This window comes from Sceloporus undulatus, chromosome 1 (assembly GCF_019175285.1).
Source record: "Sceloporus undulatus isolate JIND9_A2432 ecotype Alabama chromosome 1, SceUnd_v1.1, whole genome shotgun sequence".
NCBI lineage: Eukaryota > Metazoa > Chordata > Lepidosauria > Squamata > Phrynosomatidae > Sceloporus > Sceloporus undulatus.
In genome coordinates this window covers 310,207,588-310,231,134 of record NC_056522.1, presented here as the reverse complement: position 1 = coordinate 310,231,134, position 23,547 = coordinate 310,207,588, and the positions used below count along the sequence as shown (strand labels likewise).

The 23,547-nt window shown below is 43.9% G+C and overlaps 1 protein-coding gene across 2 annotated transcripts in view; it reads left to right on the top strand.

The window, feature by feature from the left end:
- Positions 1-669: 669 nt before the first annotated feature.
- C1QTNF4 (C1q and TNF related 4) overlaps positions 670-23,547 on the top strand; it is a 33,806-nt gene continuing 10,928 nt past the window's right edge. Inside the window, exon 1 of one of the 2 annotated variants that reach the window (XM_042445298.1) lies at positions 670-707. The gene's annotated coding sequence lies outside the window, so the exon portion shown is untranslated. Of the gene's footprint in view, positions 708-7,462; positions 7,478-23,547 lie in introns of those variants that run through there. The other variant, XM_042445299.1, reaches the window with a different exon arrangement.

The following is a 23,547-nucleotide window of genomic DNA, read 5'->3' as shown; positions in this document are numbered from 1 at the left end:
GAAGGTTAAGGGGCGATATGAGAGCCCTGTTTAAATACTTGAAGGGATGTCATTCTGAGGAGGGAGCAAGCTTGTTTTCTGCTGCTCCAGAGACTAGGCCCCGGAGCAATGGATGCAAGCTCCAGGAAAAGAGATTCCAGCTCAACATTAGGAGGAACTTCCTGACAGCAAGGGCTGTTCGACAGTGGAACACACTCCTTCCTCGGAGTGTAGTGGAGACTCCCTCCTTGGAGGTCTTTAAGCAGAGGCTGGATGGCCATTAGTCAAAGGGGGTGCTTTGAGTGAGAGTTCCTGCATGGCAGAGTGGGGTTGGACTGGATGGCCTTCCAGCCCTGGGCTTCTCCAAGGGCCCCCTCCCTGGCCCTGGATGCTGCTGCTTCTGCTGCTGCACCTGTTGCAGTTCCTCCCTGGAGCCTGCCTGGCTGTGGCAGAAGAAGAGGGGGCTTAGGGCGGAGGGGGCCAAGGGAAGGGGCTGGGAAGGGAGGCCCCAGGGCCACCGCTTTGGCTCCGGCTCCTCCTCCGGACACGGATTTGGTGCCTCCTCGGCCAGCCACACACAACACAACACACACGCAACACACACAGACACAGCAGCAGCAGCAGCAGCAGCAGCGTCGCCTCCCAAGCTGCTGCGATCGGGAGCGGAGCCAGCCAGGACGCCTCTCCTCCTCCTCCTCCTCCTGCAGCAGCAGCAGCAGCAGCATCAGGTAGGCAGCAGAGGAGCATCCAGGGGGAGCGGACCTGGCCCTCCATCCCAGCCTCCTCCTCCGCAGCAGCAGCAGCAGGAGGGCACTCCCCAAAAGGGCCTCCCTTTGGAGCATCCCAAGAAGCAGGGATCTCTCTTGGTAGCAGTGGGGTTTTTCCCCTCTTTCTTTCTTTTCCTTCCAGGTATTATTTTGTAACGGGGGCCAGGCTGGGTCCTCCAGGACGCGTCCTCCATTTCAGCCTCCTCTTCCAGGAGGACATGCCCAAAGGTCCTCCATTTGGAGCATCCCTAAGAAGCCTCGCTTGCTCTTTCTACCAGGAATGGGTGGTGGTGTTTTTGAGCTTTTCGTGGGCCAGGTCCTCCATTTTCCCGGGAAGGTCCTCCAATCTGCGGTGCCTGGTCCTCCTTTGTGGTTGTGATGGTCGCCCTGGTCAGGAGGAGGGCCACAAGGAGGCCCCTTCTCCCCGGCTTTTCCCCTTCTTCTTCCCCCCCCCCTCCTCCTCCCCCTCCTATTCTTCTTCTTCTCCTCCTCCTTCTCTTCTTCTCAGTCCCCTCCTCTTTCTCCTCTTCTTTTTCCCCTTCATCTTTTCCTTCTCCTTCCCCTTCTTCTTCTTTCCATTCCCCTTCTCCTTCTCCATCACTCCTTCTCCCCTTCCAGTGGTCTCTTCCTGGGATCAGTGGTGAAGGTGGAGGGGGGCTCCATGGGGCAAGGCTACCAAGGCTGTGGGGGGGGGGGTGTGGGGGTGTGAAATGCCGTGGGTGGGATGCCAGGGGAGGGTGGCTTTGCCAGTTGGGCGCCGGGCTGGTTCTTGATGGGGCTTTGTTCTAGGCTGGCCTGAGCTCCTGGAGGAAACCTGCGGCTTCAGAGCCCTCCAGATGCGTCTGAAGGAGGGGAGGGAGGAAACATGACTGTATTGCATCGTATCATCACCATCATCCTCATATTAGATCATACATCTACCGTCCGTCAGCGTTGCCCGCTCTTGGGGTCAGCTCGGCTCACTCACCTGAAGAAGGCATATAAGAATAAGAAAACCAGGGATGCTTGCTGGGAGGATGGGCATCACCCTTGGTTTTCCATGGCATTTTCTATGCCCTTTTCCGTGGCTGTTTGGCAACCCAAGTTGTCCCAGGGCCATGGCTGCTGCGGACAGTGCCAGGAGGGGGGTGTCGCCTGCTCTCCAGCCCCTTCCTGACCCCTTTCCTTTTTAAAAAATAAATAAATAAATTGGAGAAGGGACACAATGTTGCCCACCAGCAGATGATAAAGCCGTGGAAATGCCAGGGGTGGGGGAGGGAGGCAGGGGAGAATCTCGGTTTATCATGCAGTTTTATATAGGAAGGCATGGATTAATCCTGTCCTGTTCGTGGCACTGAAACCTGAAGAAAGGCAAGCAATGCACCAATATTTCCCCCAGCAATGAAAGAGGCTCAAAGGAAGGCGGGGGGGCTGTTGAAATCCATGCAATCTTGAACTGGGTGACATCCCTCCTTTGCATTCTGTGTCATTTTTCCTGCTGCTTCTGTTGTGTCTTGTCTTTTATTTTGATTCTCTTTTTGTCGTTTGGCAAAAAACCTGTCTTGCGACGGAGAGGCTGCTGGCCAAGTCCAAGAGGATGGCGCCACAGTCCTTGCTGTGACCTCTTCTTGCCTGGCTCCCCTCAGAGCTCCTCGGAAAGTGGGTCAGCTCCTTCTGAGAAATCCCTCCACTGGGCACTTTCTTTGTGAGTTTCTGCACTGCCAGCTGCTTGGGAGGCTGCTCTCTGGCCTCTTTTGTTGGTGCACATCTTGAAGGCGCTTTGCTTCAATTATTCATCTCGCTGCTCCCGTAATTTCCTGCGGCTTCTCTCCTCCAGGGAGCTGGTGTGTAACAAGATTTTCAACATGCTCTGCTTTTGAGGCGATCATCCCATTTAGCCAGATGGCAGCTGTCTTTATTTCTGTGCCTGGTACCAGAGAAGCATGGACTTGCCAGTAGCCAGAAAATAAATCTGGGTTTCATTTTCAAAAATACACAAAAGGATCTGGTCTCAAAGCTTTGGCAGCCGTGGTGGGATCTCAGTGTGAGGCATACACAAGTCCACTTGTATTGTCTTTTCAGAGTCACGGGCTCATTTCTAAAGAATAAATCACCTATTCATATCATAAAGAAAGAAATAACAATGCAACTCTAATCACAAGCCTTCCCACTTCAAAATGCCTCTGTGATCCTTAAATGTGCTCATTTTTTTAATTTTCAAAGACAGTTTGTAACTTTGGACTTCCAAGCAAACTGAGACATATTTTTAACCTCTAGCCTTAGTAGATGGTAAAGTATTTGTTTGTCTGAAATTATAACCATAAAGTCTTAGTCACATAATAGTTAAATGAATAATCAATCACATTTCTTCATCCATTGTCCCTCCTCTCACTATTGTTTGTTCATTTAAAACATAAATCCAGTCAGAACCCTGACATCTGTATTTCATGTTCTGAAGTAATTATACAGTAAAGCTAAATATTCTGCTTTCGAAATACTGATGTTCAATCCATTTAGTCATTGTTTCCAGGGAAAGGAGTAATGGACAACAATGTGAGGAGAAGGAAGAGAAATTCTTCTTGTTGCATGCCTCAAGTCTCTTCCAAGTTATGTAGACCAGAAGGCAAAGCTATCATGAGGTTTTCTTGGCAAGATTTGTTCAGAGGAGGTTTGCCATTGCCTTCCCCCAAAGCTAAGAGACTGTGACTTGCCCAAGGTCACCCAGTAGGTTTCATGCCCAAGCTGGGAATTAATCCCCATCTCTGGTGTTGTAGGCCAACACTCAAGCCACTACACCATGCTGGCTCACTGAACCTAAGAAAATGTGCTGCCTGAGGCAGGGTAGTGGTAGTTCTCCTGCTGCTGAGTAGATTGTGGTGGCGCTTAAGTGAAGTGGAGGGGTGTGTGCCTTGCTCTACCCATTGCCTGCTTCTCCAAAGTGGATAGTCTTTAAGTTATCTTGGCATCTGGGACAGAAAATCTCACAACCATTTCTCCCCTTTCCTGGCAGTAAAAATAAAATAACGATGAATTAAATATTTAATAATTTGTAGCCCTTTCGTGGCATTGCAAACCAGCTCCCTTCAGTAACGATGTTTGCTACTTTCTATTCTACCTTGTCCCAGATAACATTCAGGAAAGGAGCTGAGCTGCTTTCTGACTCTGCCCACACATTACCAATCCTTTCTCTATAACTGATGGGCTGGACTTCTGTGGGTGTGAGTGATATTTTCTTATGAAAGCTGGGGCTCTAAGGGAACTAAATGTTGCATTTGTACAATGGAAGCTGTGAGTGAATACGTGAACAGCACACACTTAGTCACATAGGTTAACATAGATCAGAAACAGCAAGTCAATCCCCATTTACCGGTCAGCAGCCACTGTGATGAACAGGATTCTGTGCCCCTGGGAAGCAGCTGGCTGATGTTCCCTCCTACCCTCTCATGCAAGCAATCTAGTGTGATATAAGGGAGAATTGCAACAGGGTTCCTCCTTCTACCTGATGCACCCAAGATCGCTTTGCAAGAGACAGGGGAACAGCTCCCCTGCTGATAGCAGTGACTGCTCCTGAGTAAGTGGGAATTAGGAAGATCAGGCCATCTTCATATCCTGTTCTTTTGCTTCTCCTTAAGGCACTGGAACCCGATCTATGCAATCCTCAAGTCTGAACTGTATTCCAAAAGGCCAATTATTGCTAACACGAACCATAAATTGGCCCAGACAGGGACGTAGCCAGGAAGGATAGGTTCTTGGGGTCCAGACCCCCCCCCTTCCATTAGAAAAATGAATGGTGTGTGCTGCTGCACGTCCACACCCAGGCCCCATTATAATGGTGGCACTTAGTCTGGACCCCCCCTTCCTAAAATCCTAGCTACGTCCCTGGCCCAGGTCAAATGTCACTCATATGATTGTTTGGTCTTGCTGTGTGCTGGAAGTCTTCCCTTCCTTAGCAGTAGAGAACTTGTTATCCTCCAAATGCTGCTAAACTGCAACTCTCATCAGGAAATCCTTTATGGAGTTGTCCAACATGCCCATCCATGTAACATATATCTGTGTACTAGTTGTCAAGCCATAGGTAGATCTTCATTTGATCTGTGGATCCTTTGTATAGTTTAGTTCTTAGAAATGAAGCCTAGGGTATATCCACACTGCAGAAATAAAGCAAGTTGACACTGCTTTTTAATTGCCATGACTTTATACTGCAGAATCCTGGGATTTGTAGTCTGGTGAAACACCAGAGCTCTCTGACAGTCCAAACTGAATATCTCAGCAAACTAAAAAATCCCAGGATTCCATATGATGGAGCAGTGATTGCTAAAGTGGTGTCAAACTGCTTTATTTATGCAGTGTGGAAGAGAATCATAGAATCGTAGAGTTGGAAGAGACTGCAAGGGCCATCCAGTCCAACCCCCTGCCATGCAGGAAATGTAAATCAAAGTATCCCTGACAGATGGCCATCCAGATCCAGCCTCTGTTTAAAGACCTCTAAGGAAGGAGACTCCACCACACTCGGAGGGAGTTTGTTCCACTGTCAAACAGCTCTTACTGTCAGGAAGTTCCTCCTAATGTTGAGGTGGAATCTCTTTCCCTGCAGTTTCCAATAAATAACATAGAATCATAGAATCATAGAGTTGGAAGAGACCACTAGGGCCATCCAGTCCAACCCCCTGCCATGCAGGAAATCCAAATCAAAGCATCCCTGACAGATGGCCATCCAGCCTCTGTTTAAAGACCTCCAAGGAAGGAGACTCTATCACACTCCGAGGGAGTGCATTCCATTGTCGAACAGCCCTAACTGTCAGGAAGTTCCTCCTAATGTTCAGGTGGAATCTCTTTTCCTGCAGCTTGCATCCATTGTTCCGGGTCCTGTTCTCTGGAGCAGCAGAAAACAAGCTTGCTCCCTCTTCAATATGACATCCCTTCAAATATTTAAACAGGGCGATCATATCACCTCTTAACCTTCTTTTCTCCAAGCTAAACACCCCCAGCTCCCTAAGTCGTTCCTCATAGGGCATGGTTTCCAGACCTTTCACCATTTTTGTCGCCCTCCTTTGGACACGCTCCAGTTTCTCAATGTCCTTTCTGAATTGTGGCGCCCAGAACTGGACACAATATTCTAGGTGGGGCCTGACCAGAGCAGAATACAGTGGCACTATTACTTCTCTTGATCTAGACACTATACTTCTATTGATGCAGCCTAAAATAGCATTGGCCTTTTTAGCTGCCGCATCACACTGTTCACTCATGTTCAACTTGTGGTCTACTTGGACTCCTAGATCCCTTTCACACGTAGTTTCATTCAGCCAGGTGTCACCCATCCTATATCTGTGCATTTTATTTTTCCGCCCTAAGTGCAAAACATTTGTGTAGTGGCCACTTCCTCACGGTATGCATCTCACAGAGGAGTTGTTTCTACATCATTCTACCTATGGTGAGTCAGACCATTGCCACCAATTCAGTTGTTGGCATGCTAACTCCATGGTAATTGTGTTTTTACATGACAGGGTGTCATATAACGCCTGGGTAGGTACACACTTTACTGATGCCTATTCTGACATCTGTTTCTATCACCCTCACTTTCTAATTTTTTCTAGACATTTCAGAGATCATTTCTCCCATCAGAAGAGGATGAGATCTGACTGTACTTTGTGACAGTGATTTATATGTATATCTCACCTTTCCTTGAATGATTTCAAGGCAGTGTACATGACTCTTGTTCTCCCCACTTTATCCAATTCTACAAGGTAGATCAGCCTGAGAGAAAGTGACTGGTCCAAGGCTACCCAGTGAGTTTTATATGTTACTGGTAGCTTGATCCTGACTCCCTCAATTCCCAGTCCATTACTGTAAACTGTTACACTGCACTTATATCTTTACATAAAATTGTCTCTTGGCTATGCTCTCCAAATCCAGGTGCTTGATTACAGTCATTAAACTCGATATAATATATATTACAATAAAAACAAAGGGTGCAGTAAGGTTTTGGAACTGATGTGTCAACTACTTCAGGGAGAGATACTTGACATTTTCATGTAAATCTCAAATTATTCAGCAGTTTGGCTGGTGGTAGGGGGACTGCTTGTTTGGCCCATTTTTCATGGAACTTGATATGAAACAAGTTCTAGTTGTCAAGCCTTTTTTCCCATTCAAAGTATAATTCATTAGCCTCAACCTGGACAATGCCGGCTAAATTTCCTAGTGTTCAGCAAATTCATTTGAATTAGAAACCTTTCAACAACCTTATCTTTATGATCACATGATAAACATGGCAAATCCACAGTGAAGAAACCCATAACAGAGTTCTGCCTACTCAGATTTTACTTGAAACCCTATGGTGATGCTTTGCAAAAGATCTAAAGGAGTTCCACTCTTTTAATTCCTGTACTGCTCCATTGTTATTTTTGACAGCATGGTTCGAGCAGCCTTTTGTAAATCAACCTACCACACTGAGGGCAGTGGCAAACAACTGCCAGAGCAGGAGCTTCACTGGCCATACATTTAAGTGTAAGAAATAGCAATTGAGAGAGCCAGCGTAGTGGTTTGAACATTGGACTATGACTCTGGAGATCAGGGTTCAATTCTCCCTCAGCCATGGAAAGCATTCGGTGACTTTTGGGTGAGTCAAACACTCTCCACCCTAGAAAACTCTGTGATAGGGTCACCATAAGTTGGAAATGACTTGAAGACACACAACAACAACAACAACAACAACAACAACAACAACAACAACAGCAGCAGCAGCAGCAGCAGCACAAGACTGGAAATTGTGGACATACATTTGCTAGGGTTGCAACGCTAGAACCCAAAAAAGTGCTATGTTATGCTAGTTAGCCTTTTTCCATTACCATTTAAAAATGCTTTGATTCCCCAGCAATTTACATTCAGCCACATGTATGGTACTTTGCCAATTATTCTACATATTCCTTTGTGTGTATTATTTCTCCTGTTAGTTTGGATACTTCCATAGCCCTTTATTGTCTCCAACCTGCCCTTTCTAATAAGGGCTCTAATAAGACTTGACAACAAAAGAGAGAATTCTTGCTGTGTTTGATTAAAGGAGTGTGGCTTCCAGTAGGAATAACCCAGCCAGGAACAAGAGATGATCACAAATCTAAGCAGCAAGAAATTCATCAAGAGGCTGTAACTGATTGGGGAAAGTGGCACAGGGAGAGCAGATTTATTCCACCTTCAGGGTGGTAAAGCTCCATCAGTCTCACATATTTGTCAGATGCTATAATATCTACCTCAGCTATCCTGAAATGGGGTCTCATGGCGGGAAGGATACAAGAGACTGGTGATGACTGTAAGGAAAAAAAAGGTTTGCAGGGACTTGCAGCCATTTTAGGAGGCATCTACTTCACACTAGACAATGTAGCACCTTGATCTCACTGTAATTGCCATGGTTCCATATTATGGGATCCTGGGATTTCCACTGTAGGGAAGAGTATTTAAAATTCTAGTACTTCATCAAACTCCAGACCCAGGATTCTGTAACAGCCAATGCCAGTTAAAGTAATGTCCAAATGCTACAATTGTACAGTGTGAAAGAGATAAATATCAGTGTTCCATGATAAATAGGTGTGTGGCTTCTTTTATCTACCTTTGCTTGTCTTTTATCTACCTAATCAAAAGGACATAAGTGTTAGAACGGCAGCACAAATATAAAGCAAGCAAGGCTTTATCTTTCAGTGAACCCATTCATTTTTGCATTATGAGATTCTCATCCCACATATTATATACTTTTACCTATAATGTATCTTTTACTTGAATGTGAGCCTGTTGTGATCCCAGTGATCTCTGGGAAATCAGCTGGCCAAAACCTATTTGATAGCATTAGGAAGATGGCCAGTGAATTTTTCAGATATGACTTTGGAATTGGACCTCTATGACCCTAGTCTGAAATTCCCCTGTGACTAGGCTTGCCATATCCTGCCTGGGGGCGGGTCCGCACAGTCCCGCCCTGGTTTGCCCCTACCCCCTGGATTCCTCCCCCCCCCGCGAGGCCCTGGAAGGCTTCGCCTGGGGCTTGGGAAACGCTGTCTCCCAGGCCCCAGCGAGGTCTTGGACAATGTTTTAAAATGTAGGACCTTTTTTTTTTTAATTTCCTGGCCAGGAAATTTTTAAAAAGGTCCTACATTTTAAAACATCATCCTACATTTTTCCCGGTTTGGAGGTCCTCGGGGATGGCAACCCTACCTGTGACATAAATTTATTCAGTATCTTCTGGAGATCAGTTCCTCAGATATGAATTTACTGTCTTTGATAGAGAAATGATAGTGATTTGCTTATTTCATGTACCATATTTGTTAACTGAAGTAAATATAGTAATAAAGCACACTCAACAGCAGAAAGGTTGAATAATGAGTTATATGAAGTTATATATCTTGATTTTCTCTTGCTGGAAAAGTAGATATGGAGAGTTATAGGCAAAAGTTATGTAAGGTTGATGGCATTCATTGTAGATTTTAGGGAGCTGCCAAAGGTATTAACCAGCAGGGAGTGAGGATTGCATGTAAGTTGCCAGGACAAAGTATTTTCATCTGGTATGCAATTAGTTTTTATTTTTTGTATTTCCAAGAGGGCAGCTGAAGGAATGTGTCTGAAGGAGAAGAAACTAGCTGCAAGTTGTTTCCAACATAAAGTGTTATAACATTCATTTAAACATGGAATGTGGCTTCTTCTCCAACATGACAAACTTGATGATTGTCATTTACTGTACAATGTGTTTTATCAATTCTGCATGCAAGTCTTTAAAAACCAATGGACTTCTGATCAACTGATATTTGCTGCAGTGCTTATCAGTTCTGGGAAATCATGGTTTCAGCATAAACATTTTGTCAACAATTTGAGGCCTCTTGTAAAGCAATAATATCATCATTGTGATTTAGACTTAGATTATCCTTTTTAGAATGGAAATTTTATGGGTTTCTCATAAAATAAAGCACTAAATATTACAGCACTAATGACTGGTGGTTTACTATTTATTTATTTATACTCTGCCTTCCTTCTGGGATTCACCAGGAATGTCCTGTGGGGTTTATCCAGACTTTAAAAGAACTATCCAAGCTGCCGAACCCTATGCCCAAAACAGGATCAAAGCCTTGGGTAACCCTTTAAAGTTCACAGTAAAATCTAGAGCTGATTTGTTACCCCACTGAAATGAAAGCCCCCAGCCCCCACTGGATTCCAGATAATAACCTTTGGGCTATTTTTTAAATGTGCAGTTAAAGGGATATTGAGTTTGGCAGGACTCAAAGCTAGAGCACAAGTAAGCTCAATGATAAGTAGATTGAACTTGATAGTTGTACTTGTAAAGATCTTTCACTTTCTTATTTTTTATGGTAGAAGAACCCTGAGGATGAAAACTCGTCTTGCTCATGAATAAAACCCAAAAATTATATGCAAACTCTCTGTCAAGAAGAATCCTTAGTGATGATATCAGCAAAGGTTCTCTCTGCTGTGCATATTAGTCCTTGCTTAGTAAGGCATGCATGCCGTATTTTGTAACAGAAAAGAAGATGAAATTACCCATATTTAATGAAATTGGTGGCTATGCTAGCTGGAGGATGCTGAGATTTGTCATCCAGATATTTCCAAACTCTGATCATTGCGGATAAGACATTGAGATCCTTTGGACAAAACTTAAAGACTAAATATTAAAAGGGGAGACTCACTGGACTATTGGAAGAAATGTGAATCAATAAAAATGAACATGGTTTAATGGAGGGAATGTTGAATTTAATACAGCTGGCACTCCATATCCATGGAGTCTTTATCCACGTATTCAAGCATCCATGGCTTGCAAATATGCAAATACTATGTAAGTTCCAAAAAGAAAACCCTGAATTTGCGTTTTATAGAATTGACACCATTTTACTGAGCCGTTGTATTTAATCGGACTTGAACAACCACGGAGTTTGGTATCCACAGGGGGTCCTGGAACCAAATCCCAGTGGATATGAAGGGCCCACTGTATAATGAAGAAGATTTATTTACAAATTGATTTTATCTGGGGTATTGCAAGGAAAAAAATAATTTGGAAAAAAAGGAAGTTTATTTTTAAATAGCTAGAAAACTGAAAGTCTAGCTAAAAGCATAATGAAACAAAACTATTACAGAAAGAGAAGAGGACTGAGAGTGTTTTGTAAATTGGTTTTAGGTCATTATACTTCAGAATGACCCATTTGAAAGCATCCCATATTTTTACAACAAATTTCTCATGTCATAAACTGTTTCTGTTAATATGTGCCTGCTCTCCTCCTGAGGGATTTTTGTACTTCTGCAAACTTTAGTCTTCCTCAGAGTTTGCTGATAGGTTTTTGTTGTATGTGCTTTCTGGTTACCTAAGTATTACTGACACTCAGAGTACTGAGATCAATATTGGTGTACAGTTATACTGTACATCAGGCTATGAAATAGATGTGTTTCTTAGCATTACTTATTTAACATAAAATTTATTACCAGAGACAGAAGTAAGGGGAAAGAACAGGTGTAGGTTTTTACACCACAAAATAGAAGAGCACTTTAATGCATGTCAGCAAAATTTTCATTCAGAACAATATGCATATGTGAAATGAAACAACTAGGTCAGGTAAGCCTTACATAAGTAAACAAAAACATTGTGAATCTTCTAGAAACCACTTGAAAGCTTCTTGCAAAATGGACACAGAGATTATTTTTCTTTCTTTCACCAGACTCCACTTTTATTATGATTTCCATTTTGGTGCAGATCTATCCTTTTTCAATATGTGAGGCACCGTTATCTGCGTTCCTCATTCTTTGTGTCTTTGTGTTCATGCATATACTCACTAAGGCAGCAGAACTCAAAGCTTTTTATCCTTGGGGAGCCCCCCTCCTCCTTTTATACCTGTATGACTGGCTTTGGAATCCTGGTCCAAGCGAGAAACATCCCCTTCGAAGCCCTCTAATTTATCATCCATCTCAAATCTCTCTTTTAATTGTGTATATAAAAACCAATGTAGTTTAGGGTCTATACATATAAGACATAAATATATCATGATATTTTATTAGGCACAGAAGGGAAGAAGAAGGCAAGATTATACAAAGAGATGTTGAATAGAGAACAAGAAAAGGATCCAGTTACAGATGCTATGATAAAATGGGCCACAGATATAGGGAGAGTAATTGTTATGAACAGTTGGAAATTGGCAAGAGAAAAATCAGAAAAAATTACTAAATCACAAGATTTGAAAGAAAGGTATTGGAAAATAGAACAGAGATGGTATTTAACTCCATCCAAAATGGCTAAAGTATATAATACTGACTCAAATAAATATTGGAAGTGTAAGCAGAATGTGGGACCATAGTACCAGATATGGTGGAGATGTCCAAAGTTAAAAACCTTTCAGAAAAAAGCAGTACTATGATACAGGACATAAAATCAGATTTGAACTATGATCTGAAATTTACTTATTAAATATGATAAACAAGATACCCCCTCAAATAGAAAGGAAATGGTGGAAATTTTTGTTTATATGGTCTCAACTGCTAGAATAATGGTAGCACAAGTATGGGGGGGGGGGAGATTTGCCAATGACAGAGGACTGGCTCTTACAATTATTTGAAATGAAAGAAATTGACAAATTAACAGCACGGTTGAATAAAAAAGACACAGAAAAAACAGAGGAAGAAAGAATGGCTTCTCATAATAGAATTTTACAATAAAAGATGGCAGAAATAAAGCAAGTATTCAGGAGAACATTGGTAGTATGATTAGAAAATAGTATAGTGTATACTCAACTATATGTCAAGAAATTTACACCCCAAAATAGACTCTAAAATCATGGGTCGACTTATTTACAAGGTAATATGGTAATACTGTTTATAAAGTTTGTAAAAGAAGTGCCTGCTCTTCCTTTGTAGCCAGGGACCTTTAAACAGCTCCCCATTTGAGTCCCTGCACACTCTCTCACTCTCTGTGTGCCTTATCCCTCAGCCTTCCTTCATAGCCAGAGCTAACAAAGAGCTGCTGAGACAAGGCAGACAAAGAGAGTATGCCAAAGCTTGTACCTGTTTTACAAACTATGAGCTTTGGAAATCCTGGGGTTGAAGGGAAGAGAGAGAGAGAGGTCTGTACCCCATTTTGCAAGTAAGCCATGAGCCTTGGAAATCCTGGTGGTAAAGGAAGGGGGAGTTGTGTGTGTGTGCATGCCAAGGTTTGTTTTCCCATTTTCCATGCCGAGACTGTGACCCTTGGGAGAGGTCCAGAGAGGGAGATGTAGGGAGGGAAGTGGTGCTTTGTTTCCCCCTTTAGATCCTTTGTAACATGCCCCAGTGTTTGACCCTCGACTTATCCACGGGTCATATCAAAATCCTGCCCTCAACTTATACATGAGGTCGACTTATACAGGAGTATATACGGTACTTTTTGTTTTTCTCATACTTACATAATATAATATGAAATGACTGATAAATTAAGAATTTGTTATATATAATGAGAAATTTGATATGATTTCAGTATGCTTTGTATATTGGTATAAGTAATAAAAACAATTATTTTAAAAAGAGAGAAACATCCCTTCTGGATATGCAACAGCCCATATGCCCTCACAATAAAATTGACACCTGATGCTTGGTCACATGCTGCATTTATTACATCAGGATCAGCAAACTCAGATCCCAGCAAACAAGAAAACATCTTAGTGTGGTAGAAAACAAAAGAGTTTTGTTTCAGATACTGAGACAGAAATTACCCATCCAAGGTTCTTGTCAGAACTAAAGGTCCATTCCAAAAGTCATAGTGTAAAAATTCACATCATCCACACACACCCTGGGCCTGGCTGAGGTCCCCAGCCTTTGATCTTGATCAAAGCAACCTTTCAAGTCCCTCTTTCCCCCCTCCCATGTTTATCATTCAATCGCCCTTATGGAAGGGAGGGAAATACCAATCCTGTAGAACCAGATCCTCTCGCAGGAAATTAATTAATTAATTAATTTGTTTTATTTATATACCGCTATTCCAAAGATCATAGCGGTGAACAGCAAGTAAGCTAATTAGCAAAGGCAGAGTCATAAACCCATAAACTTTCACCCTGTTCCCATTTGCCCCACCCATTTGTTCCCTGTCCCAGAGTGCCCACTGAATTAATATGCAATGCCCTTCGATATTCTCCATGTCCATCCTCCCAATAATTCACTAGGTTATCACAGCGTTATAATGTTATGTCAGCATGCCACCAAATCATATCATTGTTCCATCATATTATCATGACAGAACCATGTATGGTTCTGACATCATATCAGGAAAAGTCATATGCAAGATTATACCTGCCGGATGCCCTATGGTAAAGGCAACAACAACCCCACAGCCTGCTGTCAATGAACACATAGATGCCCAGCTTCACCATGCCAAGGGTGAGAAACTATCACAGCTGACATGCTGTTTTCTTGGTGTGCTATCATAGAAGCCAAGTTCCAGGCTGCGACCTGCTTGAATTGTCACTCTCCCATTGGAGAGGAACTGTGTTCTGAAGTTTGTTTCAGTAGAATAGCAGGAGGAAACTATAGCTGATTCTTCCCTTCTTCTCTAGCCCCTTGCCACCTCTAAATATTGGTCCTTTACAGAACAAGTACATGTAAAGAGAATGGAGAGCCAGTGTGGTGTAGTGGTTTGAATGTTGGAGTACAATGCTGGAGACTAGGATTCAAATCCCTGTTCAGCCACTGAAACCCACTGGGTGACCTTGGGCTAGGGTTGCCATAAATCAGGACCTCCGAACCGGGACAAATGTAGGACAACATTTTCAAATGTAGGACACTTTTTTTAAAAAGCAGATCCAAGCCTCTCCCTCCCAGTTTCACTTTCCTCCCCCCCCCCGACCCCTTCAGGGGAGAGGAAATCCCCAGAAAGGAGAAGCCTGGGCAGCGGAGGACAAGCCTAGACCAAGGACGCAGGCTCCTGAGGGACTTGTGTGCTCGGCCCAGGCCTGTCCTCCAAGGCCACTCTCCTCTTCCCAGACCTCCCCTTTCCCCCAAAGGGCTCTTTGGAGGGAAGAGAAGGAAGGCAGGAAAGGAGAGGAGAGGAGAGACCTGGGCACTAGCCCGGTCCTGCTCTTCCCGGACCTCCCCTTTCCTGCAAAGGGCTCTTTTTGGAGCCCTTTGAAGAGAAGGGAAAGGAGCAAGGACTTGGTGGCTGCGGAGGACAGCCCCAGGCCTCTCCTCAGAGGCTTCATTTTCCTCAGGACAAAGGGAGAAGCCTGACCCAAGCAGGGAAGGTAAGTAGGGAACTAGGGAGGGAAGGGGGAGGCAAGGCGAGGGACTTTTGTTCCCAATTCGACATCCCATGCTTCTTCACCGAGAAAGTGCTCTTTGGGGGGGGGACCTTTAAAAATGGGCACCCACCTCCTCCTCCTCCTGTTTCCCCCTCCTCCTTCTCCTCGCCATGCACTAAGAAAGGGCGCTTTTCCCTCCCCCTGGCTGGCCCAGAGTCTCACTCCCCCTCCTCCTCCAAGGGTCTACCTCCTCCTTCAGGCTGGCCAATGGCAAAGTGGGGCTGGAAACAGCTCCGCTCCAGCTGCTGTGCCATTGGCCAGCCAGCCTCAAGGGGACGAGTGTTCCCTTTAGGCGCGATGGCTGCCGGCCGGGCTCAAACCCAGGATTTAGAGTGAACCGGACCGTGACCGTGCCAAACTGCAAAAACCGTTACAAGCACGGGCACAGCAGGGTTATGGCATCCCTACCTTGGTCAGCCTCAGATGAGAGGAAAGGAAAGGCAAACAGCTGCTGCCCAAATCTTGCTAAGAAAACCCCATGATAAGTTTGGCATAATGTTGCCATAAGAAAAAAAATTGAAGGTACACAACAACAAAGGGAGGAGAATGCCTAGGACAATGTGGGAAGGGAGAATTGGCAAAAATCATCCACATTTTCTACTGATCTGATAGCCCCAACAACAACAACACACTATGGGGTTGATCGCCTTCTGTAGGTGAAAGAACTCTTTTGTACATGGAAGACAAAGTTTGGACCCAGCACTATATTTTTATTCCAAGTCAGACATAGAACTGGCCTTCACACCTAACATGTGAAGCCTGCCACTTGACAATTTCCTTATGAGATGAAAAGTGTTTAAATCCAGATGAAGAATCAGGTGAAGACACGGGAAGCATAGTGCTTGCCTTCTGACTGTTGTGCTTTAGAATCCTACAGGATTTTGACAAAGACAAAGCTATCTGAGTGTAAAACCAGTTTTGTTTGGTTTTCAAATACACACAAGGGAGATCCTCCCCCAAATGTATTAGCACCTTTGCAATTAGCTAAAAAGAAAGCTCTGGGAAAAGTTAAAGATCACCAGATATCAGAAGGAACAAAGGTGTACTTCTTCCACTAACCAAGCACTGGAGAAAATCTCTAATATGAACAGAGTCTCTCTGGGACTAGGAGGCCACAGAGCAACTGCTGGAAAGAATTTGTCCTGAATGCATGAGGCAAACTGTATTTGAGTTATTAGACACCAGTACTTAAGATTTCTCACTGAGGATTTGCTCATTGAACTGTGGCATATTGAAATCCCATGTGATTTATGCATTGTTTGAATGCACAATTTGTATGGAATTTGCTTTTCTAATATTCTCTGCAGAAAATAGTATAGTGATGGAGAAGAAAGACCAATTATTTACTATTATAATAATGCTGCAGGCCCTTTGTTTCCACTCATTCCTTGTGTGTGATGAAGTGGACTGTGGTCTGCAAAGGCTTATGCCATAATACAGATGTTAATCTTCAATGTCCTATAAGACTCTTTGTTGCTTTTAATGCAATGGATTTGTATTTTGCACCAATGGCAGGACTGCTGTGCTGGAATCAGTCATGGGAAACACCATACCCTCAGACTTTCCCAAGTGGTACAGTCTCAATAAATCATCTGTCATCTCACTTTTCCAGCTGCTTTTAAAATGTCCCAGTTTCTTTCTCTTCTTCCTACTTTCTTCTTTTGTCCTTGGTGTTCTGCTATTGGTGCAAAATACAAAGTGAGTTCAAAGTCCAGAAGTGGTTTGAGCTCAGTTAACTCAGCAGGAGAGAGAGAGAGAGAATCTTGCCATTTCCAGTAGGATCAGGCAAAAGCAAAATGCTGCAACCTGTCATAGCTTATCTGTTCTTCCTCACCAATAACATTTGCCATCTTGACCACACTTTGATGTTGTTTAACCATGTGTCCTGGTTTTTGTATGTGTAATGTTGGTGGACATGAAACACTGCAAATCAGGGCTGAGGAACATGTGGTCCTCCAAGTGTTACTGAACTTCAGCCCTCATCATCTCTTACCACTGACTATGCATGCTAGAGCTGGCAGACACTGGAGCCCTAAAATCCAATGATGGGTCATACATTCCCCAACCCTGTAAGAAACCATCCATGTCCCCCTAAAACAGTACTTATTGCTATATTATCTTTAGCTCAGGAAAATTCTATCTGGTGTCAAAAAGAATACCCCATCACTGGCATTTGATCAGAATCCACATGCTAAGGGAACATTAGTGGAGCTTTATACTCCCATAGTATTCACTGGAGAACAGAGGATTCTATTAAATATTCTTAATTAAGTATCTTTCTGCTATTAAATATTCTAAGAGTTCAATAAACAAGTCAAGAAAATATGCTGCTGTGAACAAATCCTTGGCTTGAAACAGATTCAGCATTTTAGGATACATTTTTCCCTTGAGGCAGCATACACAAATTATAAGTTGTGCCATCATCTGAAACAAGTTATCTCCTTCCAGTGAATGAGACAGGCAGCACGCAGCCTCTGAGCAAACCAAAGAGCAGTTGGGGGCTGGGGAGGTGAGCTAACCACAAGGCAGGCTGCTCATTGCACAAGCTTTTGATGATTCATATAATTGAGACACTTGCAGCTGTCCTTAGACATTAGGGTGAAAGTGATGTGTTACAGTGCAGTCAACTAGAAAGTAGCATGATTTTCTAACACAGCTCATAAGATACTGGGAAGCACTTATGCCGATCTGTTCAGCCATACAGTGCCATGCTATTTCTCTTATTTCATACCCAGTGCTAATCCATTAGCCATGTATTTGAGGGTCTTGTGTTTGCAGAGCATCTGGACTATGCAGATAACCAATTTAGAATGATGGTGTGTCTTCTAGAAAGATCCAGTAATTAGGGGAAGGTTCACTTTCCTATAGCTACTGAATTCCTTGGACACTCCTTGCAGCTTTAACACCTTGAACATCAGTGCAAGCATAAACTCCTTCATCTACTGTATTGATTTTCCTGGATGTCAGAAAAATCTTCTCAAGCCAGCATGAGGCTATTGATATTTTCTTTTCCCTAAGCTAGGAAGATGGTGAAATGCTTAAATTCAGAGATTGGCTGAAACTAGTGACTCAAGATGTGAGCTGTTGATGTTTTGACCCTTGGCATCCAGGACATTAATTTCATAGCAGTATGATGAGTCACAGGCAGGAACTCTTTCATTGCTGCAGCCACATAAAAATAGCCATCTGTTAATAACAGAAAGCAGTTAAAGCTAAATTCATTAAAAAATAAAGTTTACAGAGAAACCATCATCCAATTTATCTTCCTGCCCCAAAGTCCTATGTTCATATGCAATGAATACAGTATTGCTGCATCCAGCATATGAGAGCATGTTGTACCCACTGTGGTGAATGGGACACACCTTAACCTAGGAGAGAGTTATAGAAATTCAAAATTTCCCCACACTGACTCTGTTTTTCTTGGATGTTCCATGCAAAGAAACAACTAGATCAGTGGTTCCCAACCTTCCTAATGCCGTGACCCTTTAATACAGTTCCTCATGTTGTGATGACCCAAACCCATGAAATTATTTTCATTGCTACTTCATAACTGTAATTAAATAGGTGTTTTCTAATGGTCTTAGGCGACCCCCATGAAAAGGTCATTCGACCCCCAAAGGGGTCCCGACCTACAGGTTGGGAACCACTGAACTAGATCATCAGTGTAACACCCAAACGGTGTAGTTTATTAATAAACTACAAATGAACAAAGACTTTTAATGAGAGAAAAATATGTCAGACCAGAATCCAGTTTGTGTTCTTCACCAATGTAACAACCCATGACACAAGCAGCTGCACTTTTTCTTGGCTGGAAGAGAAGGCGAACAAAGTGATCATTAGGACAGGAAGAGTGCCCACTTGAAGGAGCCAGTTTTGCCTTGGGGTGGGTGGCAGATGTCCTCAGACCCTGGATGCTTTTGAAAGGCTGGCTTGGACAATTGCCTTAGCCATGGAACAAGTAATTGTCCATGCCAGTTCTCCCAGAGCACCCAGGCCCTGAAGATAGACAAACAGATAAAGACATACTGCAGGAAGCATGATTTTGAGAACTAGACTGCTTGGAGCTGGCAGCTTTCCCCTGCCAACAACTATGACTTTCTTTGACTTCCCTTGCCACAGTCTGCCCTCCATATTTGCTGCCTTGAGACTCACAGTTTTGATTATTCACAAGGTCAAGGCCACTAATTCCTCCTCCCTTTCCCTGCCCGATCTCAAAACAAAAAACAAACAGCTTCATTTATATACCGCTTCATACTGAACTAACAGAGTCTAAGTGGTTTACAAATGTAAGCTAATTGCTCCCAACAATCTGGGTACTCATTTTAGCAACCTCGGAAGGATGCAAGCCTGAGTCAAGCTTGAGCCCTTTCACTAGTACTGAACTCGCAGCCTTATGTTTTTGAGTGACTGGCTGCAGTACAGGCATTTAACCACTGTGCCACCAGGGCTCTCCTTGGGCAGCCCAGGGAAAGATTGAGGAAGTGAAGGCAGGAGGTGCCTTCCCCCCCCCCCCCCGACCCTTCTCCTCCCCATCCTCTCCTTGGGCTGCCCAGGGAAAGGATCAGGGAGGAGAAGGGTCGTGGCACCTCTTGCTGTCTCCTCCCCTCTCCTCTCCTTGGGCTGCCCAGGGAAAGGCTAGGGAGGCAAAGGGTCTCAGAGGGGCCAAGGCACCTCTTGCCTTCTCTTCCCCATCCACTCCTTGAGATGCCCAGGGAAAGGAGGCAAAGGGTCTCAGATGAACGAAAATGGCTACCTCTGTCCAAAACTGGGGCAAAATGGCTCAGTTTGACCTTTCCCATGGTGTCCTTACTGCATGAAAATTAATGCTGAAGCTGTAACTGAGTAGCTGTTACCTTAGGTGCCACAGGGTTACAATTCACTGGGAAGATCTTTGAGCCTGCAAGCTCCTTCACATAGCATCGACCAGCTCCCTTTCTGAGAAATGGTGAATCTGTCTCCAAGAATAAGGTACTCTTTCGAACAATACCAGGTATGTGCTGTCAAACTCAGTCCTTTCCTGTCATTCTTAGTTTGAGCAGCAACAATGATGCAGCAGCTTTCCAGGACTTCTGGGCAATCTTGTGGTCATAATATTTGAATGCACTGTGGCCCACAAGACTGAGACAGAGGGCGGTAGATGGTTTGGTAAAGAGACTGAAGCTCGTGATGTGTAAATTAATCCTGTTTTGCCTGAAGTGAACACATTTTGCTTTAAAAATACCTCTGGCGATAGTAGTATGTAGGTGTAGCTCCTGTCAAAAAGTGATTTATGATCCTTTGGCCCCGCCCCCTAGAATGATTTATGACCCTTTGGCCCTGACCCTTTGAGCTCCTCCCCTAACCCCGCCTCTTTGGCCCCGCCCCTGGTCCCGCCCCTAGAATGATTTATGACCCTTTAGCCGCGCCCCTGGCCACACACCCCTAGAATGATTTATGACCCTTTGGCCCCGCCTTTGGCCCCTCCCTCAAGAATGATGGATGACCTGTCAAACTGATGGGCGTGTCCTTACCCCGGAAATGCTAGGGCGGGACATCCGTGCCACGTGACAGACCCAATCCATGGGGGCGTGGTCTGCCCCCTCCCCCTGCCCTCCCAGGGGTTCCCATTAGCCCCTTGAGGGGCACGTGATCCTCCTGTAAGACCCCACCTCACCACACCCTGGCCAATGGTTTGGTCCCTACGAGAATCACGTGGTCTGCGCCAGCCAATAGAAGACGGGCAGCAGAGATCTCTAGGCCGTATCGAGAAGCTGCCATTCTATGCATGCCCAGACACGTTCTGCGGAGGCAGCATGGAGGTACCGAGCACCCCACAGCGTTTGGCTAGACCTTCTACAAGCCGGAGAATCAAAACCACAATGATAACATCCTGGCCCAACTACCGTGGCGATAGTACTACTACTGGCAATATACTGAAAAGCAAAACACTTCTCCAGTCCATCTCTTAACAATGATTTTGTTGGACTCAGAGGTCTTCTTCTATGAAGGTTTTCAGTCCACAGGAGACATCCAGTAAAGCACGTGTAGGAATGTTGTTGAATTTCAGCTCCTATGATCCCACACCATAGATTATGTTGGCTAGGGCTGGTGGGAGTTACAGTCCAGTAACATTGGGTGGGTAATACATATACATACCCTGGTGCTTACAAAAGGAAGTCAGATGCCCATTTCTTTCTCTGCAGCTCCCATGCCATTGCCCATGTTGTTCCAGTTGACTCCCTCTGGAGTAGATGTACAGGGATGTGTAGAGGACAGGGACATTGGCAAAGTGGCAGAATTTCAGTCCTGGGATCAGTTGACCCAATCCATTGCTTCCAGCCTGTAAACTTACCACAGTTTCTCCAGCTCAATAGAGATGCCTTGATATGGAAGCAACTATTTGGGTACAACTTCCTTTATTATGTATTAATAAATACTGTATAAAATGAAATTTCTACCTGGGTCCTCAGACTTGCCTATTCAGTATTATTGGCTATGGTATCACTGAAAGGGAGCATGACACACAAAGTAGTTGGCATTGAGAAACGCCTCATCCTTGTCCATGCAGAAGTGCCTCCAACTTGTAAATCTTTGGACCCCACTGAAGTTGGCAAGACCCACATATCCTCCAACACCTCACTGGGGGGGGGGGATGGAATACATGTGGCCAAGCAACTTCACAGTGTGGGTCAAGATGGCAGGAGTTATTAATGAAGAAGAACATAAAAACTAGGAGAGGTTGCAGGAATTTACCTTTGCCAGAGCCTAGTGGGAAGGGCAAGATTTCGCCACCTTGTCTTCTCTTCTTCTTCTTCCCCTCCTTCTGCTGAGTTACTTTTACATTTTGAATTCAGTTTGCAGCAACTGACATATGCTGAGGACAAAAGAAGAAAGTGAAAGGAGAAGAGAGAAACTGGGACATTTTAAACACAGCTGAAAAAAATGGGATGGGATATGATTAACTGAGATTGTCCCTGCCAAATCATAACAGTTGGAGGGCATGAACCCTTAAATATTTTTTTCTTTCTGCTTCTGATGAATGCAAGGATGTCCATGTTGTTGACTTCTCATTTGGACTTCAGTGTCCAAATTCGTACAAACTGTCACACATTAACCATCTCCCCATCCTTTCCAGGGTACTAGACCTTTCTGCCTGCAAAAACCTCCGTCTCTCACAAAACAGCATTCTAAAAATGCATAGACTGTCATGTCTGGCATTGGGCCAGCTGTGAAGTGACAGACAGGTCAGACGGGAGACCCCAGCCATCCTGCTCTCAGACTGAGTGATGTTTTAATGAGCCCAGAAAAGAAAGGACAGTGAAAGGAGCTTCATGTCTCTACAGTGACTGTCCTGTCTGTTTTCAGTCTGAAGCTGCCAACAGATCATGTTTTGGCCTATCACCATTAGAATTATAAATCTGAGAGCAGTGAAGGGAGGGGAATGTATTAAGTTTCCATCTGATCTGTTTTTTCCTCTTGGGCCAGGTCATAGTTTTAAACAGGATGCCTGCTTTGAATGAAGGATTTTAGTTTATTGTTGGGAAGAGTGTACAGTACATTTATATTCTTTTGGGCCTCTAATCCAATCACTGGTGTCAACTAGAGAAGATCCAATGAATCAACAGGATTCAAATAAGGAGCTTATCCCATGGCTTAATTAATCAATTTACCTCTACCCAGTTTAATTCTTTATTCAGGTAGCATCCTGATATTAACACAAGGTTTGTAGCATCTAATTTGCTGCCCAAATACAGTCATCCCTGAATCCAGGAGCGCTTCAGCGATAATTTTCTTAACTCAGAAAAATCCCAGATCTGAAAAGAGCAGGGAGGAGCACTCCTGGAATCGGAGATGGATCCAGGCTGTATTTGGGCAGCAAATTAAGCAGCAAAAACCTTGCAATAATATCAAGATGCCGCCCGAATTAAGATTTAAGCCAGGTAGAGGTAAATCGATTTATCAAGTCATGGGATAAGATCCTAAATTTGTCCAGGTTGAGTTTCCCTTATCTGAAATGCTTGGAACTAGAAACATTTTGACTTTTAGATTTATTTGGATTTTGGAATATTTGCATATACATAATGAGATATCTTGGAGGTGGGGACTAAGCTTGAACATGAAGTTTATTTATGCTCTATATACATTTATACATATAGTCTGAAGGTAATTTTATACACAACATTTTAAATACTTTTGGGCATGAAACCAAGTTTCTGGATAAGGGAGACTCAACCTGTATTTATTATTCAACTATGGATTCAGTGCATCTAATTTTCTATAAGCAACTGAATTTAATCCAGCGATAGGGAATCATAAAGGGACTGGAGGCCCCTGCACCAGCTAGAAGTCATGTCACAGTTATGGCTGAAAAATGGTCAATGGAAGAGGACATTGGGATTGAGGGTACACAAACCATCATGGTTTTTGGAGTGGTTTGAGTGCATTTGGCAGCCCCTCCTCCCCCCAAAAAAACCTCAGCCATTTTTAATTTGGGGAAATGATGTTTTAGGCTTACATAATGGAAATTGGGGGTGTGAAAATTGTGTCCCTAT